The sequence below is a fragment of the Megalobrama amblycephala genome, linkage group LG6 (genome assembly GCF_018812025.1).
Source record: "Megalobrama amblycephala isolate DHTTF-2021 linkage group LG6, ASM1881202v1, whole genome shotgun sequence".
Taxonomy (NCBI): Eukaryota; Metazoa; Chordata; class Actinopteri; order Cypriniformes; family Xenocyprididae; genus Megalobrama; species Megalobrama amblycephala.
This window is the reverse complement of record NC_063049.1, coordinates 6063053-6069052: the sequence shown is the minus strand read 5'-3', so window position 1 is coordinate 6069052 and position 6000 is coordinate 6063053.

Sequence of the window (6000 nt, the reverse complement as noted above, 5' to 3'; positions counted from 1 at the left end):
CTGAAAAGTGAGTGGGATGCGGCTTTTTAGCAGTCACAAGGTTAACCTGGTTATGTAAGAGGTAAATGGAACATGCTGGTATCATATTTCCACAACTATCTAAATGAGTAAAATGATCTCATGAATATTCATCTTTCTAAGTGTTTCTGCATGTTTCTTTATTCTTTAAAACTTTGTTTTCTCATCTATGTAGCTAATAGTAGAGCTAATAAGAATAAGCTGGAGAGTTTGAAGCATGACTTGCATGTGATTCTGAGTTACAAACATTCTAAACAGTGAAAGTATTGCTTGATGCACAGGTGCATTGACCCATTTCATTTGGATTTGCGTGCTCTTGATGTCTGAAGTGAAACTCTCTCACACTCATACAGTCTAGTTGTGTTCAAAAACAAAAACATAAATGAGGTATTTTCATCTCTAGGCACAAACTAATAAAGAGTAAACTTATTAACTAGATAAATTAAGTAATGAACAGTTCTGCACTCTGAGATCACAGTATGGCAGTTAAGATGTCATTGCTGCAGTTTGTGGCAGGTTTCCACATACCTGTTTGACAAAGAGAGAACGTGAAGAGATGACTGAGGATAAGCCGTCAAGAGTGGCCTGTATATTTTACAAAATGTAGAAGAAGAGCACCCTGGACATCTCAGTCATATAGATGACAGTTCATGATCAATTTAGAACAATAAGAAAGAAACAAAGAAATCATGATACAGAGGTTCAGTTAACACATGGTATCAGGACCTTAGTGATGGTATACGGGGGCGTCATCATCTCTGCTGGTTCAGATCAGGCCCAAGTCGTCTTTGTCTTTGCTGGTCCAGTCACAACAAGTTATCTTCATCTCTGCTGGTTCAGCCCAGCTCCAAGTTGTCTTTAACCCTATTTGGATGGGATTAGTTTTACATGGGAAGGTGGGGTAAAGTAATCATTACCAGAGCTTCTCAGTGATTTTAGTCCCGTCCGAATGTGCCATCTCAGTAATCATTACGGACAATGTCAGTAAAGATTACGGCGACTTTTACCTTCTGTAAAAAGGTCCGGAAAAATTACCTCAGGTAATACTAATCCCGTTCGAATAGACCTGCTGTAAATATGTGTGGTAAAATTCCGTCATTTCCTGTTTAAAAGTAGTTTTCTGCGCATTTTTCAAGCATGGAAGCACTTGAAGAAACATTAATTTGTGTTGTAGGTGGTGGGACAAGTCTGTGACAAACCTCAAGTATTTTCCACATATCATTCAGAGCAAAAAGAAGATTGAAAGCCCTGGTCAGAGGCACAAAACTAATTTTATCTTTAGCTAAGTGCCTATTACCATCATAATCCAATCAGAATTTAATTAATAAATCGGACCTAATGCCGCGTTCCAGGCAACCCGTAACCCGTGTTTTTCCAACCTTCTACCCGTGAAAGTGCACTGGAACAGCAGTCAAAGCCGTGACTTCCCACCCGTGAACCAGATCAATGTACTCCCAGTTACGGGTTCTGACGTCACATAGCCCGTGAAACAACAATAGCAGCCCCTACGGATTCCGTGTTTATGCAAGTGCACGGCAAAAAAAAAAAAAAAAAAAAAAAAAAAAATATGGTATAACAGCTTCTCTTACCTTATGCGCCGTTTTCCTTCTCTGTTTCCCAAGCAAGGAGTAAGCACCTTTGGCGATAGAAATAATTAATGAGCATAAGCCCCGTACGGTCCGCCATGTTGGTTTGTTTACACTTTTACGCAGTTTGGCGTGACTTTCCTGGAACGCTACAAAGTCGTGAGTCGTGATTTGAAATCGTGACTTACGGGCTCAAAAACCTGCCTGGAACGCAGCATAACTGTTATATATAGTTTATATATTTAGATTATATGTGTTTGCGCACATGGTATCAGAAAGCAACGTATTCCCACATGACGACAGGGAGGTGACGGCGGTGCGTAAATCGAGTTACCCCTCCTACTTCTGCAAGTTTTACTGAGATGTCTTGTCCCATGCGAATTGGCCATTAATATTACAGATGTCCTGTGGTAAAATGTCTTTACTCCACCTCCCCATCTCATTGTCATGTACTGCCTAAGTTCATAGTCATGTTCAGGTTAATTTTGTTGTCATCGTTTCCCTGTTTCTGTTACGCCTGGTAATAGACGGAGAAAGATCACGACACGTAATGGGTGATGTTTTCCATATGATGACGTTTACTCGTATGAGCCAGCTCTCGCGATCTCACCTGATAGCGCTCGCCCGCATGGGGGAGCTCTCGCGATACCGCGAGAGAAAGCTCGACACGAGCAACCGATCTCAGATAAACGGATCTACTCCAAACCCCACTATAACAAATAATCGATTTCAGACAAACGGCTCTATTATAAAATTACAAAATAAAACAATAAAAAAAATAATAATGCCTAACTAAAATTACTTTAAAACAATCAACAATGTCAAACCAAAACCACTCTATTGAACAGATCTATAACTGCACCAACTCTCAGTATTAATGTCTATGATGAATAATATGAATACCCATTACATATCTGCCAGCCCGAGTTCTCATTTGTTTTGTTACCATGGTTTCTTAATAGTTTCTCACCTGTTCCTTGTTTTGTTGACTGGCAATTCAGTGTATTAAAGTCCTCCATTTTCTCTGTTCATTTTTCTACGTCATTAAGGGTTAAGTTGTAGTGTTACTCTGTGTTCATTAAAGATCTCTTTGTTCTATCATTCTGTGTCACATATTGTCTTTGTTTGATTTATTACACACTACCCATGACACCTACAGATATCAGTTACATAGCTTCACCACCATTCACAAATCCTCTCCCGTGACCTCCTGGGATAGTGAAGAGTCCATTGTATGCATATTTCAAAATCTCCTCAGAAGTAGTAAGTCATCCGGATACTTTTTGCTAACTCTTTTATGACAGCTGTGAATTTGGGCATACTTCTTTTGTCACATACTGTGAAGAACTGACCAGAATGCGTTTTTTGTGATCGCGGGTACTGTCGCGTTGCGGCAGGAAGTTAATTTCTGCTCTTGACCGCTAAGTGGTGCTATAACCATATACAGCTCTGGAAAAAAATAATTTTTTCCAGGCTGTATTTTCACATTTTATGGAGTGGACGTATTACAGCTCGTTTTTGTCAGTAGCAGAAAACCGTGCCATGTGGAGATAGTAAAAAATACTATCTATAAGATTTTTAAAAATCACAATCACATAACCACATGTAGAAAATGTAAGCATTCGTGTAAGCATTTGCTGTTTAGAATGAATGCAAACAGTACAGTAAATGTCAAACTTGTGATTACTTTTTCATAGACTGTCCTTTAATGCAGTACTAATACCCTGTATTTCATTTTAAAAAAATATTTCTTAATAGGCCTATGTATTATGTTATTTTATTCTTGTAATAAAATTTAAAAAAAATGTAAATTATGTAGGCTACACTACACATTTGTATGGGGTATTAGGAGTGATAGTGAAGTTTTCCCTAATAGTAGTAACAGTGTTGAGACAATAGCATAGTGGACAGCATTACAACACATGGTACAACTGTGCTTTAGGAGATCTGAGTTTGAGTCCTGGTCTGAGGTTTAGCCTTCTGAAGCCAACATAGTTCATTTGAAATGTACATTATTTATTCAAAAAATATATTTTTATTTATTGTCTGTCATTTTTATTAGTATTAGGCTGTGTTCATTTTTAAATCATCATTTACTCTCCCTCAAGTAGTTCCAAACCTGTATGAGTTCTTTGTTCTAATATATCTCGGTGCAGTAGCCTTTTTATTTATTACAGGTGTTTATTCTCTGTGCAATTTTTTTGTAAAATGAAGAATACAGAATCTTGTTCTACTGACATTTTACATTTGTATTGGCAAATAAATTGCAGAGTTGCTGTGTACAATTAAAGCAGTGCAAATGAAAATAGTACAAGCAACAAGTTAAGAACAGAAGTTTTTCTTTCTGGTCTCCCTCACTGATGTGCGCCATATGAAAAAATGACCAAATTCACCATGAAGCTACTGAACTGTCTCTCCTAAACCCCATGTCTGAGGCTGGTTAAAAACAAGAAGAACAATTCAGACTTAAATAGCCATTCTAGCCTAATATTTTGTAAAGTGTATAGATATTATGATGCCATGAACAACATTTTCAACCCCAATAATTAGCCTAAATTCCACAGGGATCCTGGGATCCTTCCAATCATGTTTAAAACAAACAAACAAACAAACAAAAACTCTTTCTGTATAAAGAACCCTATAAAGTTGCTACAAATTGACTTTTTTGCTGTAATAACTATGTCTTTTAATTTGTTCGGAATTATAGACCAAAGCGTGTTCATATTATTAATGTCTTTACTGACACTGCATCTTCTTAATTTAACATCCTAGACACAAGGAACATAAACACTGACCTCTCTATTCAAACCTGCAATAATTAATCATTTTAACTGTCCCAGGACTTAATGTAGGCACATAAAGTAGTCAAACAGTAGTCAAATAGCTGGAACATTAAGCACTTATTATGATAAATAATCAGCCAAGATTAAATGTATTATTATTATTATTATTATATAATTATTATTACCAGTAATTTATTTCATTATTTTATTTTCATTTAAAAGTACAAATGTAACAGCAGCCTTACTGAGCAATGTTGAAAACCGGTGGAGATTTCACAATCAAGCGTCACATGTCCCTATGCAAAGACAGTGTGTTGGGGCCCCTTTGCCAGCATCCCATAATCCATGCTATTTATCACACTTTTTTTTTTAAATAATAGTGTACAACTATACACATAGTGCTCACTGATAGAAAAACTATCATGTATACAGTATTACACTAATGTGTGTGTATGAATTGTGCATGAAGCATGCTAAATAGAGCACCCCAGTATCCCTTTAGTCATAAAATGACAGTTTAACAATATTTAATTGTAATTGTGTTTTATTAACGTACATTTTGCCTTGTAGGCCTATTCCAAAACATTACAATCTTTCCAAACGTTTAACTGTGTAGGTATACCTCTACAAGCATGATGAATTACATGATATTTATCTGATATTTATGCTACAATCAGTTACATGTGTATAGTTTAAGAATAATAGCTGCGAAATAGTATACGTGGTAGTAATAATGGCACTTTTCATATATATATATATATATATATATATATATATATATATATATATATATATATATATATATATGTTAAAAGTGTGTTGGATTTGTAAACAATAGCTAGTTGCCAGAGTACTGGGCTTATCTACACTTATTCCCAGCAGTGTTTATGAGGGCGTTTATTTGTGAGTGTGTGGAAATCTTTTGTAACATCATAAATGACTTTACTTTCACTTTTGAACAATTGAATGCATCCTTGCTGAAATTTATTCATTTAAAACAAATTACTGATATATACTGTATACTACTAATTACATATACATATATGTATAGCAGATATGTTTGTTAGATACTTGTAATATAGCTAACTATCTTTGCTATTTACTGTTGTTCAACTATTTAAATTATGAGCAGCTTGTAGCCTGACAAGTTCCTCAACACTGGACAGATTCTCCTGCTCAACTCTGTACTTACAAGTTATCACCACTAGAGGGAGCTTTTGATCAATCTATGTTGGATGTTGGACTAGCATTTGACAGATATTTCTCTACTTTCTCTTTCTCTGTTCCTTCCTCAACACAAAGGTGTTATATTTATTTTGCACACGTCATCTGCATCAGCATGACGCTCGTGTTGTGAAATCACAGTAGGTCTCAACAAAGGTATCGAGTGCATCAAGCTTGCAGATGTGAGCAAGCTTATCCAGGAACACATTTTGATCAGATTGAGGCAGAAGAACATAACTCTAATCTGTTTGGATTATGTTATCACAGGACATTAATAATGGCACAACTGAATGCAGGGACAAGTTGATCACTATTTAGGTTTGAAATGAGTACAAAGTGGTCAATTTTCCAAATGCATTAATTAGATCACATTCAGTGTCGGTGACACA